Source organism: Empidonax traillii, unplaced genomic scaffold (assembly GCF_003031625.1).
Source record: "Empidonax traillii isolate 1590-97213 ecotype Southwest subspecies unplaced genomic scaffold, ASM303162v1 scaffold281:size1424471, whole genome shotgun sequence".
Lineage (NCBI taxonomy): Eukaryota > Metazoa > Chordata > Aves > Passeriformes > Tyrannidae > Empidonax > Empidonax traillii.
The window spans coordinates 563677-584231 of record NW_020955474.1 but is presented as its reverse complement, the minus strand read 5'-3'; the positions used below and the strand labels follow the sequence as shown (position 1 = coordinate 584231).

The following is a 20555-nucleotide window of genomic DNA, read 5'->3' as shown; positions in this document are numbered from 1 at the left end:
AAAAGTTGTGTAATGGTGCAAGAGGATACTCCTCAAATCATAGAGTCATAGAATATCCTGAATTGGAAGGGACCCACTAAGATCATCAAAGTCCACCTCCTGGCCCCACATAGGACAGCCCTGAGAATTCACACCATGTGCCTGAGAGCATTGTCCAAATGCTTCTTGAACTCTGACAGGTTTGGTGCCGTGACCACTTCCCTAGTGAGCCTGTTCCAGGGTCCAACCACCTGCTGGCTGAAAAACCCTTTTCGACTATCCAACCTAAAACTCCCGTTCCCTGAGGTCCTGTCACTGATCACCACAGAGAAGAGATCAGTGCCTGCCCCTCCTCTTCCCCACATTAGGAAGTTGTAGACTGCAATGAGGTCTCCCCTCAGTCTCCTCCAGGTTGAACAGACCAAGTGACCTCAGCTGCTCCCCATACGGCTTCCCCTCAAGGCCTTTCATCATCTTTGTTGCCCTCCTTCAGACCTTCTCTAATGGCTTAATATCTTTTTTGTCTTGTGGTGCCCAAAACTGCACACAGTATTCCAGATGAGGCCACACTAGTGCAGAGCAGAGCAAGTGTCTGGTGATGCTTTGCCTGATGCCCCCCTGACATGGCTGGTCCTCCTGGCTGCCAGGGCACTGCTGACTCATATTCAACTTGCCATCGACCAGGACCACCAGGTCGCTTTCCAGCCTCTCATTCCCCTGTGCATACATCAAACATGACACTGGAGAATGTGGGCATTGATCCTGCTACTAATTTGCATGCTAAGCAAGCACTCTGCCATTTGAGGTAATTCCCCCCATGCACAATCAAAAAAAAAAATCATTTATGTATGGCTATTGTATAAATAATAGTAATTCCTCATTTCTGGAAAGTGAATTTAAAAATCTGGTTCATTGTCTGACACTTGAATCTATATATTTAATTCCTTGCATATAGAATGAAATTTTGTGTATCACATCAGCAATTACCTGCCCAACTGTGCTACATTTTGGTTTACCTCTTCAGTGTAGGTTGTTTTGAGGACTCCTGGGTTCTCTTCACAGCTTCATTCCTGGTTAGTTTTGAGCAGATCATTAATAGCTATTACTCTTTTTGCCCATTTGTTACATGGCTGTAATTTACTTGCCAGGTTTATGGAGTGCAGATAGACTTAATTTTAAGAAATTATATCAGGCTAGAGCTCTAGAAGTACGGCCTTATAAACTGAAATAGCCCAGTGTGTGTATCTGTGACCTATAGTTTTGACTATTGCTATAAGGTCAATTCTCATTTGGCTTTGAAGGCCATTAAGACAGACACACTGTTTGTCCTTTTTCCTTCAAAGTACAGTAAATCTGGCAGCTTTGTGGTAGCTGATTGGCACTAAGTAAATGACCATACTAAGGAAGGTTGTGGGAAAGGAGTCGCTACAGAAGTTGTCAAAATTAATCTGGGATCAGCAGAATATTAGAAGCATTTCTAGGAAACACCACCACTGTCAAGAGGATTGCTCTTCTCCTTCTTGTGTACAGGTACACAGGAGCTTTGTATGTCAGGATAGTGGGATTGATCCTTGTTTCCATTTTTGGTGTTCAAACCAATGAATATGAAACATGGATTCATCCAAGTTTCTTACTGCCATTGAAACTGCCTCCTTTTTCAGTGGTGTATCAGGACTTACCATCTCTGTCACTGTGATAATGGTAAGGATGTTGAGTTTTCAGGTATTTTTGTGGCCAAGGTTGAGTTGTGCTTTTGCTGCTGCAGCTAAATGAAATGCTGTCCCATGCACATTGAACCAGAGAGAAATAAATTATTGGCCTGGATGTTTCTAGATTGCCTGAAAAGGTTGTGTTTTATTTTGGTTTTTTTTTGTTTTTTTTTTTCCTTGGAACTTTTACCTGTGAAGTGTAAGTTTGAAAATAACACTTTGACTGAGAAATCTGTCTCCACTTTGACTGAGAAATCTGTCTCCTATTTTAAAATTTTTTGAGGTTACAGAAATGATAATGCCATCAGTGGTTTACCAACAAGAAAAGGGATGTTTCTTCTGGGTTAGAAAACAATAGTAGATCACGCTGCTTGCCTTGTGAATTACTTCAATGAGGTATGGGGGTCTTGTACAATGTATCTTTTAATGCTGGGGTTGAATATGGATTTCTGAATGGAGTAAGTGAAGGACTTACAGTAGTATAGGCAAGTGATCTAATGGTAAGCCTCACAGGTCTTTCTGGTCAAGTTATGTCTCATAGATTTCAAAATTTTGAGATTCATTTGGAACACATTTCATATTTCTGTTTCCTGGTCCCCTCCTGTTGTAACAGAGCATCTTGAGTCTGTACTACAATAATTTCCAGGCAAACTTCTGGAAGCTAAAGTATTTACACATAATACTCCTAGAGAGGATGTTCTTTGCTCTCCTTGATTGCAACACCTGGGGATGGTGAGTTGTGAGGCACAGCTGCAATTCAGCTTAGTCAACAGAGAAGTGAAGCTGAGGTCACAAGGGGGAAATTTTCATCCTTCCACGGCAGGACATTCAAGGCCTGTGAGTATTAGTGTGTGTGGAAATTTCACCCATGACTAAACCCAGACTTGGCTACCCACCTGGCTTTGCCCAGAAGGATCTCATTAAAATCTTTGCAGATGTCAGAATTCACACGGAGTGACTAAGCCCAGATTTTCCCTCCTAGTACACTGTTGCACAGTGTTTGATTAAACAGCTGTTTATTGGCACTCACACCAAGTTGGGTCCACGTTAGTGGTAGGTTGTGTAAATTGTTTAGGAAGTTTTGTTTGCTTTTTTGTTTTTGTTTTGGTTTTGGTTTGTTTGTGTTTTTACATTCTATCTTGAAAGGCGTTGTATGTTTATAAAAACTTTTCTATTGTGAAATAATAATTAGATTAATTGTAGAAACAGTCCTCCTTCAATATCTTCTTGGTGCTTTAGCACTTACTTATCCATTAAGTAAAAGTGGACTCTGGTATTTCTGCTTTTGTCCTTGGTGTTATGCATCCTTTAGACGTTACTGTATGAATTTTTGGCCAATTGTTGGCCTTCAAGTGTGTAAGACTTGAAGGGGGGAAAGTTGATGCTTGAACACTAGATGTAAGTTTTTTGAGAGCCCCAATTATGCCTAAATGTAATGTCTCTTCCAAAGTAGGCCTGAATTTTCTTGCAATGGCTCAATATATTTTAATTTAAATATCCTTTGTGAACCATTACTTTGCGGTCTTTCTGCACCTATAAGTTGTTAGTGGCAGAAGCAGTTGATTGACATCTTCCTTAGCTCATGAGGCTGAGCTTTATCACAGAGAAGTGAGAGGTGATTATGTGCCAGAACACTTGCTGCTCTTGGATGACAGAACTGCTTTTCATTCAGCTCTACTACAGAGAAAATTCCTGCGTTTTATTTGCTTCAGTTTCTCCCTACCTGCGCCATTACCTGCACTTGTACTCCGTTTACAAGTGCCTCTGTGGTCATGCACATACAGCACATGCAAAACAATAGCTGGAAACTGTTAAGAGAACTGGAGGAAATTGAGTTGAAAAGGGGCTGGAAAAATGATGAGGATTGTGTTGCAGTGTGTTCTGAATTCCCCTAGGTGTCATGTTCTAACCCTTCTGTGCCTCTCTCTGCAGAGGCAGATTCTGTTTCAATTCATGTTCATCCAAGATAAATAGCTGCATCGCTTGAGGAAATATTAATTTTTGAGGAGAAAAAAGGTCTTGGACATGACAATGCAAACACATAATTAAAAGGTTGTGCCCTCAAACCATAAAATGCACATATTTTTCCTATATTGTGTGATGGGTTCAAAAAGAATTGAGAATGTTTGCTTTGGCTTTTCACAGCCTTCCATTTGGAAACAGTTATGAATGTGGGATTTGTAGTGAACAGGTTTGTAAGATGCCTTTTTTTTTTTTTTTTCTCATGGCAGACCCCACAGGCATCTGCCCACCTCTTCTTTCTTGGCTACCAGTTTCTACCCCCCATGCTGACACTTGACCCTCATCCTCAGCTCTTTGTGGCAAACAGTAGATGTGGTGACATTTTCTTTGGCAAGTACAAGGAATAGCCTTATGACTTGCCTTCCCACAGCTTTCTGTCTCCCACATCTCTTAAGTGCCATGTGTTCTGAGCTTGCAGGCTGTGGGGTGCTCTAGATGTGGAAGAGGAATAGCATATTCCTACACTGTGTTTGCTCTCTGGCTAATTCTGTATTTTTATAATTCCTTTTGCTTCTCAATAACCATGCCTTACAAGTGTTACAGAGGAAAGCTAGCCCAGTATTAGTGTTCTATATATTATATATATATATATATATATATATGTATATATAATATTCTATATACTAGGCTAGCCTAGAATTAGTGTTCTTGTACAGTACTGTTGATGCCCCTCTGTGCAAGGTGAAAGAAGCTTGAATTACACCAGTTTGGATCCTTTGTCCCATGAACTGTCTTTCTTTCTCTTACATATGACAGAAAATAACCTCCTTTCTTGCCTGTTCTGTTCAAACAGAATTAAAGCAGAATATCAGTTTATTGGCCTAAATTATTTCTTCAAGAAATCTCTTCCGATGGACATGAGAAATGCAATTAATTCTGAAAAGGTTTAAGCTCAAAACACTCGCCTGAGTGTGAAATATTGAAATACCAGGCTTTTGAAAGACGTAGACTAAAGGAGAAAGACAGTTTTCCTTAGGATTTGGAAAGGGAAATGCAACGTTGTTATATAAACCAAAGGGAATTCTCCTTAGGGGATTAAATCCATCTGTCCCAGAGTCTCTTGCTAATGGTGGGTGTGGCAGCTGTGAATGAATGGGTTGTGCTAATGGGCATCATATCGGTCCTGAATTAATATGACCATCTGATGGGGCTTCAGAATGTAATGAAAAGTTGCTTGTTGGTGTCTGTCTGAGTCTGCAATATGGCAGAAATAATGAGCTGTATGTAAAATCTTCTGGTTCTTAAGATGGCATTGAAGGCTCAGACATGAGGTTTGTTTGTGCTTTCTGTTCATCAATGCCTTTGTCAAGACAGGTATGCTGGCAGAGCACTGTGTATAATAAACTACACTGTTTTAAGTGACAACTGTCCTATAGTTAGGAAATCTAGTGTATTTGTTATACACATTCCATTAAGAAACAAAAATGAACATTTTTTTCATAATTTGAATACCTCGCTTGTAATGTATACTTCAGACATGCTTCACAGCAGCATTACAGGTCATCTTGAATAAGTGCAATAAAATAGCTGTATCAGCAGGTACTAACAACTAAATCCTAACCTCTCCTCTGTCTGCGTGTTCCTTCAGTATTTCTATTTTAGGTGAAATGTACTTACCTGAAATTATAGGCAGGATGTATTCTTGCAAATCCTGAGGTTACCCTTCTCATTTTCTCTGAGAAGCTAACTCTCGAGAAGCTTAAGTCCATTCACAGGAAGTTTTGGTAGAGCATAGCTGTGGGCCCTTAGATAGGGGCTGTAGATATGACAGACACACCTTGTTTTACAGATGTGATATGAGAATACCGCCCAATCCAGATAACCAGAGAGAAGTTATAAGAAAACAAGAACGGCGATACAAGATGTTAGAGAAATAGACTTCTAAAATAGATGTTAAATCTGCCTGGCACCAGTGGAAGTTTTCCACAAGAGAGCTGTGTTGCTCGGTGGTTGTAGGATGCAAGATACTGCATTTGAAACCATTTGCAGAAATGATGACACAAGCACGAAGGATGTTTTCAAAAATGCTGACACGAATATAAATTCTGAATTTACCTTCTTGGTGATTGAAGATCAAACAGTGAAAACAATCCTGGCTGCTCATGGCATTGCTTTTCTCTGTTCCTTCTAAAGAACAGGGGGGGCAGGAATTGTCATTGATTTAAATCAAATTTCTTTTGAGTGAGGCCTGATCTAATGGATGATACCTCTAATCTAGAGGTGAAGATGGATAAATTCTACATTAATTGGGAAACAAAATTGTGATATGTATCAGTTTTGGATTAAATGTAAATGTTAATGGGTGTAAATTCTATGATTTCTTCTTGATCAGTGGGATACCAGCAAAAGTCTGGATAGCTGCCTTTCAGCATGCTGGGAGTAGTGTTCTTTTTCACTTCAGCTTCCTCTTCTGTAGTGGTGGAGAGCCATGGACTGGATTGGCAGCTGCTGTGTTTGGGTCTTGGTTGTTTAAGAAGCAGAGAGTGTTTTAGTAGAAAGGCCGGGTTGCCCAGTGAAATGCTTTTCCTGTGATATTTTGCATTTCTGTCAGAACAGGAGTGACATATCTTCAGTTCTTGGTTCCAGCCTGCCTGCTGCCCCCATTAACTCTCACTGTTATACTTGGCTGCTAGCAGGGGAAGGTCTGCCTGGGAAGGTAGACCTCATTATTCCTTGCTGTGTGAAACACAGCGCCCTTTTGCCTTGAGCAGCCTCCACATCCATTTGGGTGGGGGCTGTTTCTGCTGCCTCGGCCTCCTGCTTTTCCCTCCTCTCCTCTCCTTGAGCTGGAAACTAAGGATTAAAGCAGCTCACAGCATGAAATGGTTTGTCCCCCTCTGGTATACAAGTGCCCGTGACTGTTGTGTGGGCAATGGGGAGAGCCTGTGAAGGGAGCTGGGTGTTACTCCAGGAGGTGCTCTGGCAGAGCTGGCAGAGGTGCAAAAGGTTTTCACTGGTGCAAACTATGCCTATGTGTTTTTAAGGTGAAAACTATGCCTTATGTGACACTTATTCATGTGCTTGCTGTCTTCTTAGATCTTGCTCTGAAGAGAAGGGACAAGGCCAGATTGGATGGGGAGATGAGCAATCCTGTCTAGTGGAAGGTCTTCCTGCCCATGGTGAAGGGGTTGGAACTAGATGGTCTTTAAGGTCCCTTCCAACACAAACTATTCTGTGATTCCGTAAAGGAAACAGTGAAAATACCCCTTAAATATCTGACTTTAAAACACCAACTGGACTGTATGTGTCTTTCTGTAATTTGTAATTTCCACCTAGTTTGTCATACTTTTTTTTTTTTGGTAAATTATGAAGTGGACAAAGTGAGTGCTGGCACAAAGCTGGTTCATCAGAACCTGATGTTCTTTCTAAATGGAGTAGCAGCTGACCCCAAAGTGACAGGCTTGAGCTGCTACTCAGTTGCACTGTGAGCTTCAGAATATGGAGACTATTGGATCTTGGTCCACGACAGCTTTTCAGGGCAGGTCTTATGGCATGAGTAATTACAGGAAGCAGGATATTTTGAAAGATGTCAAGTTAAATTATTTAATTGTTCCTTCTGGTCTTAAAAGAAACCAGTCTTGTTTTTGGGGAATAAAACATGGTGTTAGATCTGGCTACTTGAAGAGAAGGCAGTTTCCTTCGAGACTCACAGTGCCATCCAAAGTGCGATCTTTTCCTTGATAAGGATTATGGTTTGGTGTGGTGTGAGGAGAATATTTCTCTGAGTGCTGAGTATGCTTTTGGCATAGAACAGGCCGAACAGGCTGTTTTGAAATACGTGAATTTCTTGTTCTTATGAAATATCTCATGGTCGAATAAGATTATTATGATTTTATGGTCAAATACAATAAAATACCTTCGTGGTTGGAGTGACTATGGTAGACATGGTAGTCTGCAAGAGCTTGTTTTCTCACCACCACCTAAAATGATTTCAAAAAGTTTGCTTCTCCTCTATTTTTGTCTGAAAATGAGGCCTTCAGATTTTTTTTTACAAAAACCTTGGATGTTTCATCAAAAAGCTGAACATCTGAAAAACAGAAATAAAGAAAAAATATTTAAAATGTCTTGCTATAAAACTTTTTTGTTTCATGTTAACATTTTCCTTTAAGGAATGAAATGTTTCCCATGAAACAGTAAAGAAACTTTCTTGGTATGTTCGAGGAAGGAGGGGGAAATACATGGTGCGTCGTGGGAGGTGTAGTTTAATCTGAGAGGCCAAGGCAAATCCAAATTTAAAATTTGCAATAGATGACAATATAGCATTCCAAATGAAAGTTTCTCGGGTTTTAACCTAAAAGATACTGCCCTATAGGGATGATAAGCAATTTGTCAGGTCAGTGGAACATTCCATAAGAAATGTACGCTTCTAGGGAAAGGCCAAAGAACCCCCATTTTTCTTTCTGGGTGGAAGCCTTGTGAACCCAACCCAAGAAAGTCAGAACAAGTCCCCTCTGATTCCTGTATTCATCATCTGTAAAAAAGAATTACAAGTGTGGGATGGTTGGTTAGCCTGTAGGTAATTCCTAAATTAGAAGAGAATCCAGCTCTCTCTCTAATATAGCTGTGTCAGCTTTGGTGCCAGGTTTTATTGGTAAAATAAACAGACACAACTGAATTCAACATGGATTCAATTGGCATTGAACTTTTAGAAAGTTCAGTTACGCATCTGAAATATTGAAACTGAGACCGCATCTCTGTTTTAAATACACACATTGGAAATTAAGTTGTAATTTGAGAAGATAGCATCTTTATATAGTCATTTTTCTGGCTCTAGCTTTCAGTAGCTTTAAAGGTATTTTATAAATAAAGGGATTTAGTGTATTACAACATACAACTGTACATTTGGGACATGTAACACAAACCTTAGTGAAAGTTCATGGGAATTTAATGTGCAGAAGTTATTTTTAATTCACAGTATCTTATCTGTTTTCAATTTTTTTAAAGTACAAAATGCAATAGGGCTGTCTTATGTACTAATTCTTTGCCAAATTTAATTTGTTTCCAAATTAAAGACATTTTTCAGTTACATTGTCATGAAAACCATTAATTCTTGTTATATTTTTAACTTTAAAACCTTCCTAATGCTGCCAATAGGGGTGTTTTTTTCCAAATTTTGAGAAAATGATTTATCTCTGGGACGAAAGCTGCCACAATAAGCCTATCGCTTCCCCCCCCCCCCCCCCCCCTCCGGTCTGAAGGTTTTATAATCATTTTGAATTAAAACCCCATGTAACCGGGTGTTCTAATGAATGGGGGCTTGGGGCCAGAGATCCCCATTTAATTATTGGACTCTGCTGAAACAGGAGCAAGTGGTTACACAACCCAGCAGCTGCTGGGCTGGACACAGTCTGTTGGTGGGAAGGAGGCTCCTACTGTAGATTTACCTCTCTCAGGTGAGAGGTAAATCCCTAAGGAAGACCATGGCCCCTCCTCTGCTTAACATGGGCAGAACAACATGTTTTGTTGCTTCAGTTTCATCGTGTCCTCTGGGGTTTTTTGGAAGAGGAATAAGACTGGGTCCAGAGCACACATGGTGGTGATGAACACTGGTGAAAGGTGTGCTGCTCTCATGAACAAGACTGAATGGAGGCAGGCACTGAGGGGAAGAATGAAAGCATGTGGAAAAGTAGATGCATTGCAGAAAAGTGGAGCAAAAATGGTACCCAGTGGAACCTGTCATAATGATGGCTCTTCACATTTTGAAATGTGAAAGAGTGATGACAGAAAAAATCTTCAGTGCCTGGTGGCTGCGTCTCAGGCAAACTTGCAGTGTCAGACCTGATCTGCTTTCTTGCATCTCTAGAGGAACACCTCACCAACACCCCGAACTGGCAGTGGCCACCCAGGCTGTTGTTCATTGGTGAGTTATGCAGCAGCATGTGATTTCTGCAGTTGCTAGTGCAACTTGTGAAACAGCAGTGTCTGACTTGAGAAAGGATGAAGTTGCATAGACTGTGGAAATAGTTGGAGTGGAGTTGTCTGGCACTTCAGATCAAACGAGCATGAAGGTTGACCTCAGATTACTCTGGTTATACTGCTCCCATTTCACCCTGTTCCTCAGCCTGACCCTTGGTCAGGATAATTTATTTGGAAGACTTGAGTCATACTTTTCCCTTTCTCCCACTTGTTTAGCAGAGTGTATGCAATACTTGGGAGGGAACAGATGAAGACAAGGGAGAGAACTGGCTGTAAAAAATGAATACATCCTCACAGCACACTTTGGCAACACAGACCTTGGGAGATTACTGATCGTGCCTTCCTCTGACTTGCTCAAGATGGAAGGGCGTGAAAGGGACATTGGGTTCCTGGGGCAAACATGGAGAGAAAATGATAAGGAGCATTCTCTCTGTCAGGAGAGCCACTGCTATGTGAAAATGCAGTACAGAAAATATATGGCAGCTCATGTCAGCATCTCTTGTGATACATTGGCATAGACGAGAGAAGATTTTGACCCTCGCTTTAGAATGAGTAAATATGTACATGATCTGGATCAGAGAGCACTTTTTGCTCTGATGGTTAATAAGGCATGTGTTATGGAGTCCTTACCAAAAGGGCAGGAATGCCTATGTGCCCACCCAACAGCCAAGTTCAAATTCTTCTCTCCTTAGATGCTTAAAAATGGTTCAAAATTAAATGCTTTCAATACTGTTACTCCAGCTGGACTACTCAGTACTGAATTTAGCTTTTGGATTCTCCCCATGGCCACAGTCTTCATTTTAAATCCCCAGGAGAGAATGCCACAGGGCTGCTTTTCCATCTGATTTTGGTGTGGAAAGGAAAATCTTTTGCAGAAGCTGGGGAAAAAGTGTAGTATTCAAGATTTTTCACATCATGTTTTCTTCAAAGCAGGCAGAGGAAGTGCATAATTATTTGGAAATCAATTTGGCAGGTTCTTCCCAGTGCTAGGCTGTTAAGCGTGATCAGCCCATCACGCTTAAATAGTTTAGGGCTCACTTACTGTTTTTGATTACACCTGAGATGGTTCACAGAAGTTGTTTTGACAGGGCCTAACTTTCTGTTACTAAGCTGCCTGATTTTTTTTATAAGTAAGAGTTTAAACCCTAGTCAAAACAGTTTTTCAAAATCTTCAAGCTAACTTAGCAGGGTAAGTGTTCGCTCTGCTTCCACTGCCTGTCAGAAGGAGCTGGTGTGTTCAAATTGTATGTTTAATGTAATTTCAGAACCTGATTGCAACAACAAAGAAGGAGAGATACAGAGTAGTGTTGTACTGATGCTAGTCTTAATCAAATTAATCCCAAAATAATTGGAGTAACAATGCATCATCAGCAAACTGTTACATACATTAGATCCTACTATTTTCTGTTGAATTTACTCCAACAGGGGTAAGAGCACTGTGTGTTTTTTGGCAGTAGCTTGTCTGGAAAATGAAATAAGTGAAACTATTCTCATGGAGAAGGGGATGGGGAACAGTTTCAGAACCTCAGATTTTGTAACGCACTTCTTTAAGAAACTGGAGGCTCAGTGAATGAATACCTGTGTTTGTTTTGATAATAGCAAGATTTTGTAAGTTCTCTGTTCTTTTATTTCAGGTATAATCTCCTACTGAAGTTAGAGCTGAAATGAAGTTCTCAGCCTGTGGCATAGAGTGTTTATCAGATAGCCTCGGTACATCCCTTGTCCAGTCTGCAGCTGTCTGTATTCAAGTGGCTCTTTCTTCTCCAGCCTTTTATAGACCTCAGGAGCTGGGACCATAAGAATGGTGTCATTCTGGAGATGATGGTTTTTGCATCACTTAAATATGACAGGGATTCACTGCAGTTGTCTATCTTACTTTAAAAAAATGCTCATGAATCGTAATTTAAAGCATTCTGCAATACTGTGCATTAAAAAAGTCCAAGGTTGCTTGGTTGGGTTATTATATAGTACAGTGCTTGTTTTGAAAAGATTTAATATGTGAGCTTGCTGAATGTTTGGGCATATTCAGCAACACACATACACAATGCTCCTTTTTTTGTTAATAGAAAGTTCACTTGACACAACACACACCAGTGTTACCTTCCCAACACAGATTTAGACAGCTTTGAAACCTCCTTTCAGGGTTTTGTATCTGCTGCATATGTAGGATGAAGAGCCAGATTACAGAAGAAATCACTGATAGATATCTTTCCAGGGGAACCTGGCAAGAGTCACTGGTATCACGAATACTGTTTCCGATATCACTTTCATCCATTGCCGCAACCTGTTAAAACAGGTGTATTTATAGGCCTTGGGGGACTAAAGCAAGAAATCAAACATTTACATAGCATTTTCCATCAAGTTCCCAAGGACTGAGGCTCAAAGAAGTTTGATATATTTCCAGGGATTACTTAGCTGTGCTGGGTATTTCTATGTTCTCTATAGCAATCAATGTCCTGCTGCTGTAGTAGGTCTTGGAACTAAAAAAAATAAAATGTTCTCTCTTCTAACAAGGAAATCATCAACATAATGCTTCAGAAAAACTCACAGGTTGGCTTCAGAAAAATTCACAAAAATATTTAAATTCACATCAGAGAAAACTAGGACTTACTTAATATAAAAGCTCACTTAATATTAGGAATTAAGGTAAATTAAGAAGTAGTGCACGAGTGTGTTTAATTAGAACTACTTTGCTTAAAAAGTATGTGCCATGTGCTAAGATTTTTTTCATGCTCTCTCTTGGCAGCAGTTAAGCTCAAGGGTACTAGAGACTGCCTACTCCTTGTAAAGGTTTGGAATAGTTAATAGGGTAGAGCTCTGGAAGAGGAAGAATCCCACTAATTGTGCAATCCTCCTGGCACTGGGGTTTGGCAGGACACATGTCCTCACAGTGAACCTACGCTGGGTGTGCCGCCCTTTGTAGAGTGTGATGCACAGCTTTGTGTGCCTCAGGCTGGAAGAAATAATCATTTTCAGCAGGGTGAGGGAACTTGAGTGCATAACTTTTTGGGGATAGCATGACAGTCGTGCCTTTTTAGGAGATTTATGTTTACTGTATTGCAGCATCCCACTTTTCCAAAAATTTCCAGCGGTGATGGTGGTGAGTGATAAGAAGACACAGTAAAGTGAGTTGAGGTAATGAATGTAGTCCTGGGACTATAAAGAATTTGTTTAAAGGTGAAGTGCACAGGAAAAGAGTATTTTTCACTTAGTTTTAAGGGGAGAGATTAATGCAAGTTCAGGAAGGGAGTATTCAGCTGGATCGATATGTGAAGAAGGTGCCTCTTTTGGCATAATTCCAGATGGAAATAGTGGACTGTGATAAAGGCATTTCAATTCATAATTTGTCAGGACATTTTTAAGTGGCAATTAAAGTGACTCAAGTGTTCCAACGCACAGGTTGCTGAGGGCCAGCAGATGATAATCCAGAGATTAAAGAAATTGAAATGTAGATCTGCATTGTTATGAAGTGGCTGTGACAATACACATAACTTAATTCTGTGAGACATTGCTTTCATAAACTCCTGTTCTCAAGAAAGCTGCATGAACAGCTCTTTTACTGGTGTGAATAGGGAATTGTTGTCTCCTTCCATTCTTTACATCAAGTGATTAGCTTGCAACTTGGTGCACATTCGCTCCAGGAAAAGAATGATCAAAAGTTTTCTGCTGGCTACAAGCCCTCCACCCTTTGGAAATGTTCTGTTGACCATGAACAATTTTTTCTTGGTGTCTTTAATCAATAGCAACAAAAATTGCAAACGAGGAAAGTTTTGATTGCATGTGAGAAAAATGAAAGGTGCTTTCCTGGGGCCGTGTGTACTCTTCCACAAAATCTGGTGGCATGGAGACTGGGAAACTGTGCTCAGAGCTGGTGTATTGTGCCAGCTGCAGCCTCAACTCCAAAACAATTTGGTCTGACTGTTAGTACCAAGATTTCATATCCCTTCCCATCCACCTCCTTTTTAAACTTGCTCTCAGACATACTGCCTCGTACCTTTGTCCATCAGCTGCTTGTTTTTTTCACAATTTTTTTCTCAATTCCAGGCCTTTCAGTTTAGTGTGTGTAACCTCGTGAAGAACGACAAAATTATTTCTTCTGGGGAGTTTGCTTCTTTCAAGGGTGATGGTTTTTATACCATGCAATGGAAGAAGATTGTTTATTCCTTTGTTCAGACAGCTCTTCTATTTGAACAAATCTTGAAAAATTAATTAGACTACAAAACAAATTTATTTTTTCCTATTTTTGATAGGCCCTCACTTCTACATTTGTCATTGTAGGCTGCAAGTAGTAAGAGAAGAAGAAAGCAGAAGAAAGAAAATTATTTTGCACTGTGTAGCTGGTTGATGATTTTTTTTCTTTTGCATTATTGGAAATATGAAGAGTTCACAGAATACTCACTGTATCAGCAGCCTTGCATCTAATGAGGTTGTTTGGACACTGTTCTCTGAGATGTAGTAAAATCTCTGAAACATGTTGAAGTTTAACCGAAATTGGGGGAGGTTTTTTAACAGTGAGCTTTAAGTAAACTGCATCTTTTTAAATTTCCTGAGCAGCTGCCTTTCTCCCTTTGATGTACTGTGCCTGCTGATGCTGTTAATGAAATGCATAATTATGTGTTATATAATAAAACAGAGCTAACATGAAGGTGCCTAATAGATTATAATGATGTGGAGGCCTGAGAAACTAAGGACCATAGGGGTTGTTGAAAAGTGCCCCTGGTGACAAAGAAGATATTTAAAGAAGTTTGAATAACTGTGCTGATAAATTAATTGTGGTCTCTCTGTGTGTAAATGACATTTTTCTAGATTTTGTGTATAGAGAGAATATTGAAAAAAACAAGTACAATTTACTAGGCTGCTGATGTATGAAGTGTCAGCACCGAGTGCTTCCAGTGCCTATTAGCGCTGCTGGTTTTGCATAGATGGGTGCCTAAGGCAAAGACATTTTTGGCACAGCCTGCCTCACCCATAGGATCAAAAGGAACAACAACAAAAAAAATCTGGCAATATGCACAGGGAGTAAACTGCAGCCCCTAAAATGCAGTCTTGGAATGAGCATTGATAAATGAAACATCACGTTTAATGGCTGAAAAGTTGTAGGCATTTGACGGCTGCCCCTAACTTCCCCTCCTTCTTTCTCTGCTGATATCACCCATATTTTATCTCTCCCTCTGTAACACTCTGTGTAGCTTATTCCTTTCTGAGATTCTTTAGGAACTGGTTTGAACCGATAGGTATTTTTAGAGGAGAGGCTGCATAAGCTTGCAGCCCTAGACCACTTGGACTCCTGACAGTCCTGGGCTGTGGCTGGGCATGCTTGGCTGCTGTTCTGGGCTCACAAGGACCTGTCTGCTGGGAGAATTAGCATGCAGGGAGCTTCAGTGTAAATTTACAGCCTGCTAGTTACTTGGCAATAACTCCCTGGGTTGATGATTCTAGTACCTACTAAGAGTGCTTTTGTGCAGGTTAGCTTTAAGAGTACTTTTGTGTGAGTTAGGTGGGGTCCTTTTTGAAGGTGAAGTGTGCTGTTTTTCACTTTCCAAGCACCAAGGGTACCTAAATGGGCAGTTAGTGCAGAGTAGCTAATATGCAGTAAATTCACACCCACACTCACCGAGCATGAACTTCCTCCTGCAGCTGAGTCCCGAGGCTCTGCGCTTTGTCTCTCCCAGCAGGGAGCAGATGGCCCTTCTCTAACCAAGGAATACTAATAAAGCCTTCTGAAGAGCACATATATGTGTGTGTGTGTAGGTTCATGCCTGTCCATATGTTTATATAAGATGACTTGAATCTATCACAGTTCTTGGATTAACTTGTTCTTTCTTGATTTTTGTCAATATACCATAAGGAGAACTTTGCTGCTGAATTGCCGTCATCCTTGTCATTAGTAGCCTGAGGTTTTAGCTGCAGGTTTTGACAAATTCCTCGTTCTTCTTCAGCACTAAGAGCAGCATACTTTTTCTTTTCAATATATGAGTGACTGCATCATTTGTGTGTGACTCTTTCTGTGTTGCAATTCCCTTCCCCAGCATTTCTTATTTGATTTCTCGAGTTAATTCTAGTTTTGGGTATGCTTTTATGCCTACTAAATGTTCCCTCACAACTTGAGAACCCCCCGTAAGAAGGAAATAAGATTTTTCTCTAGCTCTCTGAGTACCTGGATGTGAAATCAAGTTAATTTTTAAGTAAGACTTTTTCATTAGGCTTGGCTTCATAAATAACTTGATCTGTAATTAGTGCACAACTTCACTTTAAGATCACATAATGGGTTAAATCTTCATGGAAAGTTTTCTTGAAATTTTATAAATGATTTTATCTCTTTTTCATACCTATGCTTCAAATATATAATTGATTTCTATGTCATCTGCAGATTTGCTTTATACTTTCACTCCACTATTGCCTATTTCCAAGAAAATTTCCTATCATAGAAGTTGCCTCTCCAGTTTCCATCTGTAGTGAGAGTTCAGCCCAACTCCACCAGCTCAGTTTTGGCCCAGGTTTAAATTTACTTACACACAGAAGATATTGCTCAAAATGCTTTTAACGTGTCTTTTTAAAAATGACCTCAGCCATACTAGCCTGCCAAAGATAAACAGCATTTCTGCTCAACAGGCATTAACTCTTGGAGGAAGTGAAGTCCAGTGCTGAACCCAGAGGCACTTGCTCTGAGCGTTCCGTGAGCTCTTGTAAAGAGGAGCCATCCTGCCCCCAGATCCTGGCACTCAGGAAGGCTGCAGGGCTGAGGAAAATCAGCACAAGCCTGAAGGTTTCTCAGTTGCAGGTGTATGATGCTGCTGAGTGTTTCCAACAATAAAGAATGACGGTCTGGGCCAGGTCAGCTTGACTGTTCCTCGTAGGGGATACGAGAGTAGGAGGAAGAGATAAAATGGGATAAAAACCAAGAAGAGGTGACTGGAGAGCCAGACTGTGTTTCTTGCTGGTTTTTGCTGTCCTGAAGATACTTTGTAGAGGTTAAAACAATCACTTGAGAGTGTTTTTTAGATAGAGTGTGTTTTAGACAATGTTTTTTAAGTTTCAAGAGTTTTTATATTTAGAGTTTCAGAGTGCTTTTATAGCTTTTTAGAGTGTTTTTATATTAATTTTTAATATTGGTTTTATTCTGGAAGAGTTCCCTGTAGCAAGATACTTTAAAAAACCTTAGAAGGAATCCACAACAAAGGAGTATCCATCTATGTGAATGAGTTGCAGCAGATAGGATGAAGTAATTCTTAAAATCCCACTGTTGCTGTTTTTGTTTTAACTGACATGTTCCTGTTTTAAATAAAACAGTTGAATCCTAGGTTTAAAGAGATATTCAAAGAATGCTGTGGTGTTATTAGAAATCCCTGGCTGTGTCCAAGCAGAAAGGACAGTTGCCTGGCCCTGTGGTACATGGCTAACTATGCCATATGAGCCCCTTGTTGGGATATGCTGTAAATCATCCTGAATGTTATCTTTCCAAACCCAGAACAGAGACAGAAGGAGGGAGAAAATGTAAGTCTGGATAAATTTGCTGCAGCTTATCGTGAAGAAATGTGTTTATTGGCATTCTTTGAATGTAGATACTTGAAGTACTTAACAATCTCAAACTAATGAGGTCTATTAAATGGCCATGTGCTGTGATTCACTTTGTCTGAATTGGAGTAAAAATTCTGTTCAAAAGCCTCTTAGTCTTATGAGGAAAGTTTGCATTTAGTCCCAGGGTAATTGCTAAAGAATGTAGCTTTTTAATAGGACGCAATGATAGAGGAAATAGTGGGATATGAACGGAGAGAGCAGTTTTTTCCTAAAAAGCCTTAGTAAGGTATTTTAAAGAGAATATTTCTGTTCAGTCATTTTCACCACAAAAAATGTTTGACTTTATTGTGAGTTGGGCATAAACATTACCTGCATTCACATTGCTCTATTTTGTGTCGGAGGATTCACTCTGAATCCCTTATTCAAAGGCAGTTTTACTGGTGTACTTTGTTAAGTCCCTGCTACCACACCTGTTAGACATTTACAGTAGTAGGTCAGGTGAACTTCGTCTACCTTTGCGCTTAGTTAGGGTGGTTGTATCGAACCAGGGAGGTAAAACAATTAGCTCGAGGAGAATAAAGTTCTAAAACATGCTACATACTTTTCCATTCATCTGACTATACCCTCACTACACAGGGAGAAAGGACAAGTATACTTAGGAAGGATGTTTTAGGTGGGATACTGGCATTTGTGCATATTATTTTCTACAACCTGTGCTCCAGTGCCAATTCATGGACTTGTGATCATAGGGAAAGGGATGCCTGCACCATGCCTTGTACTGCCAAATGTTGCTCTGCATGGGAACTGATGTTCCTGCTGCTTCATCTCCTGAGCTGGACTTCTGTTGAAAGCTGTTTCATCCCATTTCTGGCATCCTTCAAGACAGTGTTTGTACAAGGAGCTTGTTCTGTCAGGAAGCAGAAGTATGGGAAAACAATTTTGTATCTCCTGACCTCAGCAAAAAAGAAAAAGTATTTGGATTTGTTAGCATTTTTTTAGTATTTGTCACAATGCCAAGCTATTTTAAGCAATCTGGCTACTCCATCTCTACTTACTCTTCTCTGATACATCAAAATTATCACAAGCCACCTGAAATATGGGAATCAGATGTGAGTTTTAATGCAAGTGTTGCACTTCAAGATGATAGGGATGGGAGGGGGAGCTGTTACTGCACCAGCCAAGACTCTCTGGTGGAAAGGAGGGGGGATCACCCTTTCCCTTTCAGTGGACTGAATTGCTTCCCATTCCCTTGTGAAAGAATGCAGTCCTGTGTAACCATTGCCTTCATGTCCAGGTATATGAAAAAAAAAGTAAAGTCCTTTGTTCTGTTTTTTAAGTTTCTCTTAGGTAGAGATCACAAATGATGTCCAGTCCTTGCTACTGAAAGTGCTGCCTGTCACAGTGGCCAAGGTGGTTAGTGACTTGTTCAGCATATCCCCGTACAGTTCTCTCCTGAAGCTGAAATGCATTCCCTACTTGGATGTGGTATCTTCTGTTCATTACAGGATCAAATGGTGAGGTCTCTCGTGTTGCTGATCTGCAAATTTTCTGTGTTATGTTCGTCACAGAGGCTGTACGGGTTTTCTGAAACCTGGAGCTTAGGGAGAAAAGGACTAAAAGGATCCTGAACAACTTCCTCATGGTGTGATATGTAGAGCAAAAGAGACTCCCTTTCTCTTCAAGTATATATTTGAATAGTATATATCCATAGCCAAAGCAGGACACTTCAACTCTCTTTTCTCCCAGTACTGAGGTCTACTGGACAGTCTCTTAGATTCAAATGACCCTTTAGAAGAAGAAAATATTGCTGACTCTGTCCACATTTTCTTTAAAATGTGGCCATATCTGAAAGTTTTTAACAGACATATTGAATGGTGGGTATAATCTAACTGTATTTATAATGAGAGGAAAGATTGCCAGCAATGCGGTAGGAGGAAATAAAAACAATCTGTGACATTATGGATGATTTCTATATGTACCATGGCAGATAAAACAGAGGGGAAGAAGCCATAAAGTTCCCCATTAGATGACAAGCCCATAGAAAGAATTATAACTGCTTTCCTGGTCCAGAGTGAGGTCCTATTTACTTGAGCGACATATATACATACATATATGTGTATGTATGTGTGTGTGTGTATGTATATATATATATATAATTTTATTTTCCTCCCACTCCTTTATTCTTTCTCTTCAAGCACATTAAAGAAAGTTTCTTGACAACTTCATCAGACTATGCCAATACTCTAAAGGAAAATATGTAGTATCACAACTTGGTAAAGATTTTATAGCTGGATACTTTACAGACTGCCAAGGTTAATCTAAATCCTCTTAGACATAGTCTGAATAGGCTGATACATATCTGAAGTAGCAGATGCAGTTGATAAGCTGCTCTTCATCATATTTAAAATGTCATGACGGTCAGGTGAAGTCTTCCTTTAAAAAAGGATAAAATGGCAGACCCCAGCAGCTACCAACCATCCAGCCTCACCTTTGTGCCCGGTAAGATCATGGAACAGGTCCTGTTAAAAGCTATGTCAAGGCATTTGGAAGATAGGGAAGTGATTTTAGACACCAATATGGCTTCACAAAGGGCAAATTGTACTTGATTCATCTAGTGGCCTTCTACGATAGAGTGACTGCATTAGTGGACAAGGGAAGAGCTATGGATATCATCTACTTGGACTTCTGTAAGGTCTTCGATAGAGTCCTGTATTGAAGGGACTTTTAACTAATTTGGAGAGGTAGGGAGTTGTTGGATGGAATGTTTGATGGATAAGGAATTAGCTGTTTGGCTGCATCCAAAGAGTTGCAAACAGTGGCTCAATGTCCAAATGGAGATCAGTAACAAGTGGTGACTCTCAGGAGTCCATACTGGGACTGGTACTGTTCAGAGTCCTTATTAATGACATAGACAGTGGGATTGTACCCTCAGCAAGTTTGTGGATGGCACAAAGCGGAGTAGTGCCATTCATGTGCTTGAGGGAAAGGAGGCCATCCACAGGGACCTTGACCGCCTGGAGGAGTGGGCCGTTTTGAGCCTCATGAAATTCAGCAAGGTCTTGCCTCTGCATTGGGGCAATCACCAGGATCACTACAAGAAAGGTAATGAATGGACTAAGAGCAGTCTTCCAGAAATGGGGATATTGGTAGACAAAAAATTAGGTATGAGCTGGCTGTGTGTATTTGCAGCCCAGAAAGCCAATTGTATCCAGGGCTGCACGAAAAGAAGTGTGACCAACAGGTTGAGGAAGGTGGTCCTCTCCCTTTACTCTATCCTTTAAAGACCCCACCTGGCACACTGGATCCAGCTCTGGGGTCCTCAGTACAAGAAAGACATGGATCTATTTGAGTGGGTCAGAGGAGGTCCACAAAAATGATCAGATGGCTGGAGCACCTCTCCTGTGAAGAAAT

General features: G+C 40.4%; 1 pseudogene; it reads left to right on the top strand.

Annotated features, from left to right (window-relative positions):
* LOC114060610 overlaps positions 1–20555 on the top strand; it is an 81664-nt pseudogene that overhangs the window by 29590 nt on the left and 31519 nt on the right.